Below are 12,095 nucleotides of genomic sequence, written 5' to 3'. Positions count from 1 at the left end.
TTTTTTTAAATGATCAATAGGAAGTCTAGGCAACATCACTGAAATACGTTTAAGGTAAAATTTCATATTACAAAAGGAAACATTCGTATTTGCACAATCATGAAATTATGCCTATTTAAGGGCACGGACTGAGAGAGGATTGAAAGGAGGAAATCCAGTTGGATGTCTTAAGACGGTGGAATTGTATGACTATCTGTTTCTTTCTTCTTTTGTACACTCTTGATTTATTCAACAAGTATTTGCGAGTGTCTTTTTTATGCTGGGGACTCAACTAAGCCCAGATGATGCAGAGAGGAAAGCAAGCAATGCTCACAACACAACATGACACACGCGGGGGTGGAAGCAAACACAGTAGGCTGCAGAGCAAGTCTGGGGGGGGGCAGGGTGCTTCAGCCTGGAAGGAGTGGGGGATTGAAAGGAGACCTGCCTGCAGAGGGGTGGCACTTCATCTTAGAAGTGGAGGGTCGAAGAGGACCTGCCAGCAGAGGCTATAATGCAGTGTGAGTCTTCAAAATGGTAGACTTCAGCCAGATAAAGGAAGAAGAAAAAGGGCGGGCAACAGAGCAGCATGCGTGTTGGCTTGGAAGTGCATATCACTAAATGATTATACATTACCCATTTAAAATCAACAAAAATGGAAAAAAATCCTTCAACTTAGGTGACAAGACGCAGAAATGCATGGGGGGTGTGTGTGTTGGTGTATGTGTGTATATATGTATACATGATGCATGTGTACAGGCATACATATGTGTGTCTATATACATGTATACATACATAACATACACAGACACATAAATATATGTATGTACATCCATATATACATTTGTATCTATCTATTTATAGGGTCTATATGGTCACTATGAGTTGGAATCGACTCGAAGGCAACTGGTTTGGTTTTTTTTTTAAAATATATACATAGTCCCTGGGTGGTACAAATGGTTAACTTGCTTGGCTGCTAACTGCAAGGTTGGACGTTCAAGTCCACCCAGTGGTGACTAGGAAGAAAGGCCCAGAGATCTACTTCCAAAAAAGCAGCCACTGGAAGCCTTATGGAGCAGCTCCACTCTGACCCCAACGGGGTCTCCACTGTGACACCAACGAGGTCTCTACTCTGACACCAACGGGGTCTCCACGAGTTGGAATCGGCTTGATGGCACCAGGCACGTGTGCATACACATATTAACAAACAAAAACCAAACCCATTGCCACTGAGTTGATTCCAACTCATAGCAAACCTATACAGGGCAGAGTAGAACTGCCCCTTAGGGTTTCCAAGGAGTGGTTGGTGGATTCTAAGTGCTGATCTTTTGGTTATCAGCTGAGCTCTTAACCACTACGCTATCAGGGATCCACATATAAAAAAAATACATATAATACATATACGTGTGTATGTAAAATCTTTTTTTTTTTTTCCAATTAGATGGCTCTCACTGTCCTGGGCTACACAGCACAGCATACATCACCAAAAACAAACCAAGATTCCCCACTTCTCTATCACTGACGATTCAGTTCTCATACAACAGAGATTTTTCAGTTATTCACTGTGTGACCTCACTATACCCACTGGAATAGTGCTTCTCATCCAGCATCAATAACATGATGTCAACACCCACTCTCGGGGTGTCAGAAATACTGGAGCGGCTCTTCAGAGCTGTCGCTGGTTGGAACAAAGGCTCCTGCTAATGTGACCGCATTCACTGCGCACCCAGATCGCAGCACCCGTATGTTACCTAAGCCAAACCTCGGCGGAAGGACTAGCAGTCGGGGTTCCCGTCCTGTTGTGTTCTGTCCTCTACACATACTTGGATCATCTTATCAGGAGGGATCAGTCCCTAGAGAAGGTAAAGTGGGGGGTCAGCCTAAGAAAAGACCCTCAACGAGGCGGACTGACACAGTGGCTGCAAAAACGGGCCCAAGCACAACGATTTCGAGGATGCTGTAGTACCGGGCAGTGTTTCGTTCGTTCTGCTGTACATAGCATCCCTGTGAGTGCGAACTGGCTCGAGGGCACCTAACAACAACTGTTAAACTTCATGTGTGAGTATAAAAATCCTTTTCTGATCACTAGGATCCATGGAAGAACCTCCCCATCTCATTTGTGTGTGTGAGTTTGTGTGTGTATGTGTGTCTGTGTATGTGTGCGAGTGTATGTGTGTGTGTGCAAGCATACATGACTGTGCGAGTGAGTGTATGAGTGTGTATGTGAGTGTGTGTGTGAGTGTGACTGTGCGAGCATACGTGAGTGTGCAAGTGTGTGTGAGTGTGTGTATGTGAGTGTGAGTGTATGTGTGTGGGTGTGCGAGTGTGAGTGTAGGTGAGTGAGGTATTGTGTGAGTGTAAGTGTGTGTGAGTTGAGTGTGTGTGAATGCGAGTGTGTGTATGTAAGTGTGAGTGTGTGAGTGTATGTGTGTTGAGTGTGTTTATAGAGGGGATTTAGTATGTGTGCAAGTGTGTGAGTGTGTGTGTGACCGAGTGTGTATGTGAGTGCGAGTGTGTGAGTGTATGTGTGTTGAGTGTGTGTTTACAGAGGGGATTTAGAAGGGGTGGAAACTCAGCACATTCCAGTCATACTATACCTTGTGCTTTCTGATGAGGTTAGTATAAAGTAAAATAAAATCCAAGTTTATAGTAAATAAAAAAAAGGTTTTTTTGTGTTTTGTTTTAAAATGGAAAAATACTCTATAGTAACCAACCAAATGGACAGAAAAAGCACAAACCTCAGAAAATAGTAGAAAATGCTCAAATCTGCAAAAATTGGGGCGGTAAGAAGAGTACATGCCTTGGAATCAGAAAACCTTACGCTTTCCAATGAACAAAATCTCTGATTTTATAAGTTTACTTAAGCTCTTTAACCTTGTTTCCCTTTATGAAAAATGTGATAATGATTTTGTTACAAAGAGAGAATATTTAACCAAAAACCGAAACCTAACTTGTTGTGTTGAATCAGTTGCAACTCATAGCAACCCTATTGGACAGAGTACAACAACCTCATAGGGATTCCAAAGAGCAGCTGATAGATTTGAAACACCAAACTTTCGGTAAGCAGCCAAGCTCTGAACCACCCATTAAAAAAACCAAACCATTAAAAACAATTTTTTTTTTAAAAACCAAACCCTTTGCCATCAACTTGATTCTGACTCATAACGACCCTATAGGACAGAGCAGAACTGCCCCATAGAGTTTCCAAGGAGCACCTGGTGGATTCGAACTGCCAACCTTTTGGTTAGTAGCCCAGCTCTTAATCACTGTGCCACCAGAGCTCCACAATTCAAAGTGCCTAGCGAGAGGGATTCCAGCTATGAGCTGGAATCGACTGGATGGCAATGGTTTGCTTTTTTTCCATTGAGAAAGCAATGAACCAAGCCTGAACTCAAGCACGTGGTCAGAGAATGAGTGATTTTCTCACCATCAGGAGAAGTAGCTCATTCCATGCAGGAGAAACTTCGCTCATTTCCCAGAGGGTGTGTCTCACCTCCCCTTCCCTGCCTCAAAGAGGACGAGAACGCAAGAAATTCTTCAAATTCCCTAGAATAAAATAAAAGGAGGGATTATATTCTCACTTTCCTGCAGTGCAACTGGGAAGCTTTTTCTCGCGTAGGAAAAGATTTCTGACACTTGGAGGCAGAGGAATCTAGACCGTTCTCTGAGGAATAACAAGTGAGGAAGTGACTCCATTTTTGCACCAGGTCCCAGAACACCCAGGTCTGGTAGGGCAATGCCTGCAGGTGCGGAATTGGTACACAGCATGCAAGGAAAGCAGGGCACAGGGTGGTGGAGGCAGGAGGCGTAACCAAACTAAATGCATCTAGTCTGAGGGAAAGAGATAATAATATCCCAATGGAAACTCCAGTGGAATTCATTATATGGAATCCTTTTTCTGTAACTTTATTTTTATTTTTTCAGTGTTTCAGGTTAAATCAAATCCGCTCATATGGACCTGTGTCACAGGACATATAAAGCAACACAGTGTTGTGAAGCTGTCCCTATAACTAACTACTTATAAACAAACAAAATGGTTTGCGAAACATATAGTTGGAAGCTATTGATTTATTAATCTGTGTCTTGTTTCATTCATAAATACAGAGGAAAGATTTGTCTTTACTGCTTAATTTCATTCATTCTCTCAACCATCATTGAGAACGTCACACTGGATAAAGTAATAGAACAAAATGCTATATTGACAGGACAATGAGTAAAGCCTTCATTCAGTATTAGATACAAATATGTATAATTCTTATTTCATGATCCTCAAGTAACCCTTAAATAAAAAACACCCAAATCCGGCCTTTCACTTCGCGACTCAGGATCTAAAGGGAAACATCAAAAGTCAAATGGCTACACAGGGTTCTCTCTCTCTCCTCTCTCAGGGGTGTTCTCTGACTGTGGCCCAAGGTCCTAGCAGTGTGTGTGCTAAGTGAGAAAGGAGTAGAACCTTGTTACAATATTTACTGCCGTAAGCTGTTTTCTTAGAAAAGGTATCAGCTTAAACTGAGCCCAACAGAAAACCGAAATCCTTTCTCTAAATGAGAACAATGATGTGCCTCAGTTTCAGCATTCATGGACCCATTTTTAATGAGATGCTATAATATGCTGAGGAAACCCTGGCGGCGCAGTGGTTAAGTGCTATGGCTGCAAACCAAAAGGTCAGCAGTTCAAATCCACCAGGCGCTCCTTGGAAACTCTACGGGGCAGTTCTCCTCTGTCCTATAGGGTCGCTATGAGCTGGAATCGACTCCAACAGCAGTGGGTTTTGGTACAGAATGCTACAATACTGCTGAAATAAAAGATGCAAACTAAGAAAGTCGCTAGGAAAAAGGGGCTTGTTTTAATTTCCATTTATTTGATTACTATTAATGATGTATTCAACATGGGTTAGTCCAAATATTTGTAGCTTTACATTCCATACTTTTAATCTAATCAACTATGAGATATCTGAGGTCCAGAACTGGTCCTTACTTACTTTAAAACAGCCAATGCTTAACAAATTGCATTCTTCGGTTGTTGTTAGGTGCCATCGAGTTGGTTCTGACTCATAACCACTGTACATGAAACAGAACGAAACACTCCCTGGTCCTGCACCATCCTCACAATCGTTGCTGTGTTTGAACCCACTGTCACTGCCACTGTGTCAGTCCATCCTTCGCACCACACAATCTCACTACGCTTAACACATGCAGACACACACTCACAAAACGTGCAAGCACACATGGACAGAACAGAGCTTATCCTAAATCCATCATGGCTTTCAGTAGGCTTTTAATTAACCTTGACTACCTCTTTTAAGGTAGAAAGAAGGATGAGAGGAGAATGGAGAGAGCAGATGAGAGAAAGGAAAAAAAAAGAAGAAAAGAGTAAGGCAGAATCTCAAGCAAAGCCAAGTAAATCTTTCGCTCATTCTCCTGCAAATACCCCATCCTGGCTTTCTGACACTTCCCCCTAAGGATTCTGAATCTCTGCAATCAGGCTGTCAGGGCTGGCCAGTTTTCCTGGCCACCTGAATGCAGGAATGAAGCTTTTAATACTCATTCATAAGTAACATTTCTATTTGTTAAACTAACATAATATGTATGTAAGAGCTTCCAGCAGACATAAACCAACTTCCAGGCATTGAAATTAAGAGGTATTTATGAGAGCAAAATAAGATTAAAAAAAAAAAAAGTCACAAAATCAGAGAATAATCATGAATTGGGAGGGCCTTCAGAGTTCCCCTGCTCTCAGGTTAAAATCCTAATCGCAGTCTACAAATCCTGCATGAAATGGCTCCTACCTACATCGCTATTCTCACATCCTCCCAGGCACACCCTTCATCTTTCAGCAACTTGAACACAGTCCAGTTATTTCCTACCTCCAACTGCTCATACAGGATGATTTCTACACTTAGAACTGTTTATTTCTCTTGTTGAAATAATATTTCGTTGTCTTTTTGATGAAAGTTTACACAGCAAATTAGGTTCCCATTTTACAATCTCTACACACATTTTTCAGTGACATTACTTACATTTTTCACGATGGGTTAACATTCTTTTTAATTGCATTCTGGTTGTTCTCTTCAGAATTCTATTCTCTATGTTCTTCTCATGAAGGTCTCTTCCCTTATCTGCCTTATTATTGCCTTCCCAGCAGCCACGTCTGGCCATCCTGACCACTGTTGTATACCAATTGCCCAACTACTTGAAATTATTTCGTTGATGTGCTCAATTCCTTATGTGTTCTTTGCTTGTTTGGTTTTGTTGTTGTTGCCTTTCTTTCACATTAGATTATAAAATCCAGCAGGCTCATGGTTATATCTGTCCTCCTGAGTATGGATGTCCATGCCTACCAAAATAGCTAGAAAGGAGTAAGCTCTAAATACATAATGATTAAGAACAGATTTTTTCACTCCTATGCCCCACTTTGGAGATCTGGTGGCCCAGTGGTTAAGAGCTTGGCTGATAACCAAAAGGTCAGCAGTTCAAATTCAACAGCTACTTCTTAGAAATTCTATGGGCAGTTCTACTCTGTACTATAGGGTAGCTAAGAGTCAGAATCAACTTGACAGCAATGGGTTTAAGCCCCATTTCACCAAAATGCCTTCATTTACTATGTGGCACACTCAAAATGAGAAGAAACAGCTACAAACATCCATTAGTAATCAGAACAGTACAAAGTATGAATCTAGGGAAAATTGGAAGTCATCAAAAGTGAAATGGAATGCATAAAGATGGACATTCCAGGCACTAGTGAGCTGAAGGAAACCCTGGAGGCATAGTGGGTAAGAGTCACAGCTGCTAAGCAAAGGTCGGCAGTTCAAATCCACCAGGCTCTCCTTGCACACTCTATGGAGCAGTTCTACTTTGCCCTATAGGGTCGCTATGAGTCGGAATCAATGACCGCAATGTTTTTTGTTTTTTTTTTGTCGGTCACAACTGAACCAAAAGCAACATTATGATAAACGGAGAAAAGATTGACATTGTTAAGGATTTCATTTTACTTGGATCCACAATCAATACCCATTGTGGAATCTGTGCCAAAAGACCTCTTTCGTGTGTTAAAAAGCAAAGATGTCACTTTGAAGACTAAGATGCCCCTGACCAAGGCCATGATATTTTCAATGGCCTCATATGCATGTGAAAGCTGGACAATGAATAAGGAAGACCGAAGAGGAACTGATGGCTTTGAATTATGGTGTTGGTGAAAAATATTGACTATACCACGGACTGCCAAAAGAACGAACAAATCTGTCTTGGAAGAAATATAGCCAGAGTGCTCCTTGGAAACAAGGATGGAGAGACTGTGTCTCACATACCTTGGACATGTTATCAGGAGGGAACAGTCTCTGGAGAAGGATATCATGGTTGGTAGAGGGTCAGCGAAAAAGAGGGAGACCCTTAATGAGATGGGTTGACACAGTGGCTTCAACAAACATAGCAATGATTCTGAGGATGGCCCAGGACTGGGCAGTGTTTTGTTCTGTTGTACACGGGTTCGTCCTGAGTAGGAATCGACTCAAAGTCACCTAACAACAATAGCAAAGTGAAAATGATTAACGGGCTTGACTAAACACCAAAATATTAGAGGTTCAAGTATATGCAGATAAGCCTAAAAACAAAGTCCCTGTGACCATACTTCCAAAAAGTCAGCTATTGAAAGTCCTAAGGAGCACAGTCCTACTGTGAAACACGTGGGGTCATAATGAGTCAGAACTGACCTGATGGCAATTGTTTTTAATACTTAAATAAAAAATAGGTAGCTAAAAACGCTATGATATTTCCCTGCCAGGTGTTAAGCTCCATGAGGGCAAGGATCCTATCTATTCTCTTCAACATGATATAGACAACTTAATACCTGGAACATAGCAGGATGCTAACAAATGTCTGTTAAATGAGAAAAGTGAACATATTTCCACCACATTCACTGATTTTGTATCTTTAATTTTGAAGGAAACTCTGTGCTCCATGTCAGAGTTTCATCCAATTACGATTTAAAAATATACATTGGATATTTCTTACCATAGCAACAAACTTTTTAAAGAGAGATAGAAAATTCCATAGCAGTGGATTTTAGCATTTTACTTCCCCAAAACCACATTGCTAGAATAAAAAGAGAAGAATGTATCCAACATGCTACAGCATTCCTGAATCAAATATATTTAGCATGCAATATTGTAGCATCGTTAACTCATTATCAACTTTTCCTGGGTAGGTTGAATTTTTTCTTTTTTTTGAAATCAGAACTATTTTGGGAATGAGAATTTTTTTCCTGGTAATGAACCAAATACTGCAAGGATTTAAGGTTCTCTTTGGCACTAAATGATGCAGCTTTTGGAACCATTTGGCATAGAAACTAACTGGTTCAATGTGTAACGATTCTTTTTTCATTACTCTTCTGGAAGCTGCAAAGTGTTACTTGGAGCTGCTCTAGGCACAAAGAACCATGCATTTCTGTGTCATTCTTCAAAAACGTTTATGTGATGACAGTTTAATTCCTCAGACAACTCTGTCTTATTTTTATTTAAAACATAATTTTGCTGTGTTATGTGGCTTGATTATTTTTTTTCTGGAAAAGTCCAACCTCTCAATTTTATTATTTCAGTTCTCTTTCCTCCTCATTTGCCTTCATTTCAAAGGTTTGGAGAAACATTTTTCAAAGGTGAAATTGTGCTGAAATGACGGCATCTGGGTCTTCATCTCAAAAAACATACGGACGTAGACTCTGAACTCATTAGAACAAAACTCTTCAATTTCCCTATAGTGTATTAAATCTTCAATGCAGACTTTTCAATTAAAAAACATATTTAGTGCTATTAATTTTAATCTGTTTGAGAGCACAACTGGTCTTTGTACTTGTACTAATGGATGACATTTCACTCTTCAGAAAGAGAATGCAGGATTTTCACTATTTATAAAAGCAGCTACATAATTCATATCAACATTCCAACTGAGGAAAACTTTTAAAAAATGTTAAAAGCATCAAGGAGCTATAAGATAATTCAAAATTATGGAAACAAATCTCAGAGAAGGCAAGAACCAAGCCCAGTCCACCACTGAAAGATTCTTTTGCTTTGAGGACAATTGAGATTCCTAAAGAAAAAAAGGCGAAACTGTGAAGAACCTGTTGACTTTGTAGGGTGAAAGAAATGAAAAAGGTGGGCAAGGGATTGCCCAAACTAGGGAGAATCATGACCCTGTCACCAATTTAACCTATGAGCTAGAAAGATTACCCCACGTTATGTGCGCTGGGTATTAGGGTTTGGTTTTATTTTCTTGTCACCCTTTGAGGTTCTTCTTTATAGTACACAATCAGGAAACCTGAGAACGTCATTTCCTAGAATATTCTTCGTACTTTCCATTTACAGTCTGCTAATACTAGACACTAGAAGAAGGAATTACTGTGCCTCCAGAGGCTATAGGTTTTCCAGTACCTTCAGGGTTTCTTCCAGAAATTACCCACATCTTTGCTGGGGGCAACTCAGATTACTAATAGCAGTTTCCAGAGAGCCCTGAAACTTCTGGTTTCCACATGGTACTTCCAGCTTTCCCTGACTGTCATCCCACAAATGCTTCCAATATTTTTATAAGAATACATTCCTCTTATCAATATGGTGGTTTCTGCTTTCCTGCCTGACCCCTAACTGATACTGTTAAGAAGAACGAGAAGTAAATCTGCAGTTGTGTGAACATGTACTTCAGAGTGTGCCAACTGGCTGGAGAAGAGAACTTAAACCTTGCAATTGCAGGCGGCTTTCTCCTGTACTTTTAGTGTCCCCTGGGCCTGCCTAATACCAGGGGCCAAAAGAAAATTAAAATCCTCATCTTCAGCCTCAAGTTATTTCTGAAAATCATTTTCCGGTTATTTTAACATATAAGTACATATTTAAAGATTAGTTTAAGATAACCAAGCACAAGGAAGCCACACGTAAGACAAAAGGAAAAGATGCACAAGAAGACACTGGCTTACCAGACAGAGATTATATGCTTACTCTACTGGTTTCCCAGCGCTGCTGTATCAAAATACAAGGTGGGTGGCTTACCAGAAGAGAAATTTATTGTTTCACAGTTCTGGAGGCCAGGATCCAAATTCAGGGTGTTGGCAGGGCTATACTTTTTTTGTCCACTCAAGGGGAAGATTTTCTGTCTCTTCCTGATTCTGGCTTTTTTTATATAAAGACAACACTTAGATTGGATTAGGACACACTCTGCTAGGATATGAACTCATGTTAACATCTTCAAAGACCCTATTTTCAAACAAAGTCACACTCACAGGTACTAGAGGTTAGGACTTCAATGTATTCTTTTGGGGCACACCTTCCTCTCCCTAACGTTTACCGTAAAGAAATAAAGAAAAGGCAAGCTTAAAACTGTCAAAGGGAACAAAAAACTATAAAATGACATACTATATGAGAAAAAGAGAGGAAAGGAAAATTAAAAATACAGTCTTGGAAATTAAGAACCGAAAGGATAAGTTTAACGCATATTTAACATAGCTAATGTGTCAGAAAAAAAAATCTAAACAGCAAAACAAAGAGATAAAATAGAGATATTTGAAGAAAGAATGTCTGAGGACTTTCCAAAACTGATGAAACTAAGACATAATTTCAAGAACATCACTAAATCCCACCAACACATTTATATATATCATGCTGAAATCCTAGAAAACCAAAGATAAACAGAAAACTTAAATCACTAAAACTGAGTCATAGCCATATTAACAGGTAACTTTGTAAAAGCAAAAAATGGGAGCCATAATGTACAGGAATAATATATTCAATGTTTTGAAATAAAAATAACTTTCAAGTCAAAGTTCTATGCTAGCATAAACATCCTAAAAGAGTGAAGAGAGAAGGAAGACAAATTTCAGACAAAAAAATAGAGTTCCTCATGTGTAGACATGCACTAACAAAAATTCTAAAAAGTACTGATTCTAGATAATAACCTCAGAGATAAGAAAGGAATAAAGAGTAAAGAAAGTGTCAAACATGTCTACCGAAATGAGTATTCATTAAATATATTTCAAATAAATATACATATATTCAACATATATACACATATATATTTTCTTCTCTGAAAGTTTTTTAACAATGTATATATTATATATGACCACAATAGCAGAAATCAGGAGGCCCATTCCATTGCCCATTGCCGTTGAGTCGATTCCGACTCATAGTGACCCTATAGGAAAGAGCAGAACTGCCCCATAGAGCTTCCAAGGAGCGCCTGGCGGATTCGAACTGCTGACCTTTTGGTTAGCAGCCATAGCACTTAACCACTACGCCACCAGGGTTTCCAAACCAGGTCAGGGACAAGTTAAAAAAAAAAAACCACACATATTCTAAAGGAAGGTAGAACTACTAATAAATATTAGAATTAATGGTTTAAAAGTATATGATTCTATTAAAAAGAAATAGTAAAAATAAAAGTAGAAGGTGTACCTTTCAAAGTAAAACGGGGGGTAAATGTGTAAAAATAAAGAATCCAAAAGAGGGTAACAAAGAGGAAGAAGAAAAAAAAGAAAAGAAGCCTAATACTGCTACTACTAAAATAACGGTATATTTAAATTCAAATTTATCATTAATAACACAGTGGAATAAACATTTCAGCTAAATGGCAAGAATTGTCCAATTGGATCAATACCTATGGTGGCGCAAACAGTTAAGCACTCAAGTGTTAACTATAGTTATCTAAAGAGGATCACTTCAAAACGGAAAAATAAAAACTTCATTAGCCATAAAAATGTAATAACTCTAAATGCATTTGTCCCTAAAATCACAGCCTCAAAATACATTTCAAGATAGAGACAGGTCTACAAGGATAAATAGAAAAATCCACAGTTAAAGTTGGAAATTTTAACACACCTCTCACATGACTTGGCTAAAAACCTGATAAATACCTACACCGTGTGTGTGTCTTGGGCAGAAGACACGGGTTCAGGGTAGAAATTACGACTGGTGGCTGATTTAAGACCTCATAAATACTGATCGGCTCGTGAGGCTCGTGAGCATTCGATGCCTCAGATACGTCACGTAAGTTTAGTGTATTACACATACCTGGTGCCTCTTGATCCTTTTAATTCTTCCTGTTTATACTGAGCTACTCACTTCATTCCTGTGTCTAGTATGT

The sequence above is a fragment of the Elephas maximus genome, chromosome 12, assembly GCF_024166365.1.
Source record: "Elephas maximus indicus isolate mEleMax1 chromosome 12, mEleMax1 primary haplotype, whole genome shotgun sequence".
In the NCBI taxonomy this organism is placed as follows: domain Eukaryota; kingdom Metazoa; phylum Chordata; class Mammalia; order Proboscidea; family Elephantidae; genus Elephas; species Elephas maximus.
The sequence above is the reverse complement of the archived record's forward strand: the minus strand, read 5'-3'. Positions refer to the sequence as shown.